Genomic DNA, 4,143 nt, shown 5'->3' with positions numbered 1-4,143 from the left:
ATCGACTCCGTCTGTGCTGGAAAGTTTTCGTAGTTGACCGACCACCTTGCGTCTCACGGAGCGAAAGTAACAACAACGGAAGCAGCGCCGGCTGGCGTATTTACCAACTCGCATCACGCGCCGACCTCTCGGTGACCTCGCTCAACTAGCCAATGAAACGCGCGGCCATTGATCATGTTATGCGGAGCGCTGACGCGATTGGGTGCCGCCCAAGTTGGCATGACTGAATATACACGAGGCTTGGTGGTAGTTGCATCAGCTGTTTACAGTGTTTTTCACCCGCTGTTGGTCTGTCGCTCTTTCTATCTATCTCACGAACACTTCATTTTCAAAGAGTTGCATCAGCATCACCAAGCAGTGTTTAGTCTTGAGTCGAGCGTTTGAAAATGCCTGAGCCTGAAGGCGGGTGTAACTTACACCTCTTGGTATCAGTCTGCCTTAGAGATGAGGAGGACAGTTTGCCGGATGGCCAGAATAGCGCGCTGCATTTTCCTGCATAGAACTAAAGCGCGTCTGCCGCGACGGTGCCTGAGCTAAACATTGGCGGGCACTGCTCACAGCCCGGCACACGGCACCGGAAACATTCCCCGTCCCTTCACCTCTCTCGCCACCACCCGCCCTACCCTTGGTCTCATGCCTGTGTTGTATGTAGTGCGTGCGGTATAGTTTGCAAGAAAACGTAGGGCCTACTGCAAGTGAAGATAACTGTTGTTTACGATCGATGGTTGTGGGAGACAAATCGTGCATGGTGTGCGTAATTTTTATATAATGTTCAGCTATATTCAGCTCGGTGGTGTACTACTCTAATCATCATCGTGTATCTTCGGCTTCTCGTTCGCTCCTCAAGTTTACGCGCTTCCATTACGCCGTCTTCTAACTTATAAATAACTCGGCCTTGCGATCAAAACATAAGAGAGACCAGAAAGAGAGAGCGGAGAGACTGAGAGAGAGAGGGCACACTCCATGAACTTTGACAGGTTTAACTCAATAAGCTGATGGCCATATCACAATCCAACTAAATGGATCATTATGAATCGACAATAACGTCATCAATACCGAAGAAACGGTTTTAATTTTTGCGCAGCACGTGCATCGATATATATATATATATATATATATATATATATATATATATATATATATATATATATATATATATATATATATATATATATATATATATATATATATATATATACTGTCCCGTAATTGTAAGTGAGTCTTGAGAATACCAGCAAATTCCCCACACTTTCCTGAGCTCAAAGTCAGCAATCACACGAAAAATGGTTTATTTTTGAGCCTGAATCAACACCCAAAGCGAAAGCTGACTATTAAGTTGGAACTAAAATACACAGATGGAATGCTAATGTAAAAAACACAGTAATTGATTCAAACAGCAGTGTCACTGCATGGCTTGAGTTTTTGTAATTCGAAACAGGTCATGTTTTGAGAACAACAAAAGAAACCCGAAACTCGTCGCAAGGAAAAACCCAGTCACTTTCTGAGAGATGAATCGATGAATCGAAGTTTAGACTTTGATGACTCCAATCATGTCTGACTGGACATTACGTGAGCATCTAACAACCTCAGAATGCCGGAAAGCCGGGCTGTATCAACACTGATTCTACGTCAGTCTCAGAAATACACCACGAGATTTTGAGGACAAATGGATAATGGAAGGCAGAGTAATGAGGTCGTGGACATTCAAGACAGATTTTGAGGAACAGTTCTGCTGGAAAACACGCAGTGTATATGTCGTGCCGAATTCACGTAATTGCCGATTTCGCGTATTGGGCAGAGTTTTGCCGATTATGCGAAATGGGCAAAAATGATGTCGATTACGCAGAATCGGCAATTACGTGAAATCGGCACGACATTTACATGTACAGACAAGAAACAAAACAAAAACACACAAAAAGAAGGAGAAGAAAAAACAAGAAAAAAAGAAGAAACAAAAGAAAGAAGACAAATAAATGGAAAGGAATGTCAATATAGCTTAAACACGTGGAAATTCAAAACAGGTCATGTTTTGAGAAGTGAACAGTTTTGTGCACAGCAAGGGTTCTTTTCGGGTATTCAAAGCAGGTTTTTGAGAAAGAGTAAAGCCGGTCTTACTTCAGGTGATTATTGTCCCCCCCCCTCACCCCTCTCTCTCCCCCCCCTCTCTCTCTCCCCCTCCCCCTTGTGTCTTTCTTATCCCTTCCGTTGGCGTTGTCTCATTGCGCCTCGGAAAGGGGGGGGGGGGGGGGGTGTGGGGTAGGGGGGCGGGGAGGCGAGAGGAAAAGAGGAGACAAAAAGTATTCGAGTCCAACTATACAGGTGTCTGCTGGTTTGTGCGATAATAATTAGTGAGTGTCTGTCAATTGGTTTGTGTGTTATCCAGTCATCAAACCCCCTGAAGTGGTGTGTGTGTGTGTGTGTGTGTGTTTGTGTGTGTGTGTGTGTGTGTGTGTGTGTGTGTGTGTTTGTGTGTGTGTGTGTGTGTGTGTGTTTGTGTGTGTGTGTGTGTGTGTGTGTTTGTGTGTGTGTGTGTGTGTTTGTGTGTGTGTTTGTGTGTTTGTGTGTGTGTGTGTGTGTGTGCGCGTGTGAAAAGCATGATGCATCCTGGCAACTTGATGTTCTTTCCTTGTAAACAATTTGGATCACCAGGGTTTCCCATAGAGCGCGTCCCCGCCTCCTATACGCACTATAGAAGCCGAAAACACGTACTAGAAATGTATGGAGGGGGTCCCGGGACGCACTAGACTCTAAAAGAGCGGGTCCTGGATGGTCATGTCCACCTAAAATATTCCAAGGAAGAATATCGTTCACAGTACACAATACGTGACCACAATGTTTTATAAGTACACTGGGACTCTTCGGCTTTTGGACCCTTAGGACCCTCTAATATTCTCAGGTGGGGGTCCATGGACCCTCTAAAAATTGAAAGTGGGGGTTGGGACAGTATAGCCTGAATCAACACCCAAAGCGAAAGCTGACTATTAAGTTGGAACTAAAATACACAGATGGAATGCTAATGTAAAAAACACACAGGCGCACTAGAAGGGGCGTCCGTGGGGAGCCCTGGATCACCATCAAACATTTCCCCAAGGCTTTTAACTTGCGATAAAAAAAACACCAAAACATCCCTCCACTCAGACATCAATAAACTCAATGCTTTTTGTGCAAAGTGTGGCTTTTTTCATGTATTGAAAAAGTGCAAAATGTATTAAACAAACACGACCCACTTTGCACAGAAACGCAGCCAGGATGGAGACTTTAGGTTTGCGTCCAAGTGAAGTGATGATCTTACGTGAAAACCTGACCGACTATTAGGGTTTAACGTCCTCTTAGACCAACTGGTCTATATTGGGACAGGTATTGGTAATACGTTGAAGATATGGTGTGATACTTTGATTCGAACAAGCCCGCTGTGGCTGTCTTCTTCGACACACCAGCAGTGGGTTTGTCTCGTCAAAGTATCGAAATACGATCATGATAATCGGAGACGAGAGATGATGCATGCGCGTGTCTTCGTGTTTTCCAAGCCCCGAGACTTTCGCTGTGAACGTGGGATCTTTTTAGTGCGCATGTGTGCACACGGGGGTGTTCGGACACCGAAGAGAGTCTGCACAAAGTTGACTCCGAGAAATAAATCTCTCGCCGAACGTGGGGATCGAACCCACGCTGATAGCGACCAACTGGCTACAAAGCCAGCGCGCTACCGACTGAGCCGTGAAAACCAGGGCGGATCAGCGGCATGAGATAATAATAATAATAATAATGCAAACTTTTATAGCGCTATTCTAGAAATGTCTACTCTTAGCGCTTTACAATACATACATCGACCAAGCGTACTATACACGCACAGGCAAAGAAACCGACCAAACACAACCAACAAACTATACATGCACAGGCAAAGAAAACGACCAAACATACAATACACGCACAGGCAAAGATAACGACCAAACATAAACAAACATACTATGACCAAACATAACCAACATACTATACGCGCGCAGGCAAAGAGAACAATCAGCACATATAATAATTACTGACAACTAAGGCCAAAAAAAAAAAGAGGTCTGTTTACGGTAACCCAACCGACCCTAGTTTTTTCGCGCGACCCTAGACTTTTTTTTGGCATTTGGGGAAAAAAAAAAA

The sequence above is a fragment of the Littorina saxatilis genome, linkage group LG17 (genome assembly GCF_037325665.1).
Source record: "Littorina saxatilis isolate snail1 linkage group LG17, US_GU_Lsax_2.0, whole genome shotgun sequence".
Taxonomy (NCBI): domain Eukaryota; kingdom Metazoa; phylum Mollusca; class Gastropoda; order Littorinimorpha; family Littorinidae; genus Littorina; species Littorina saxatilis.
The sequence above is the reverse complement of the archived record's forward strand: the minus strand, read 5'-3'. Positions refer to the sequence as shown.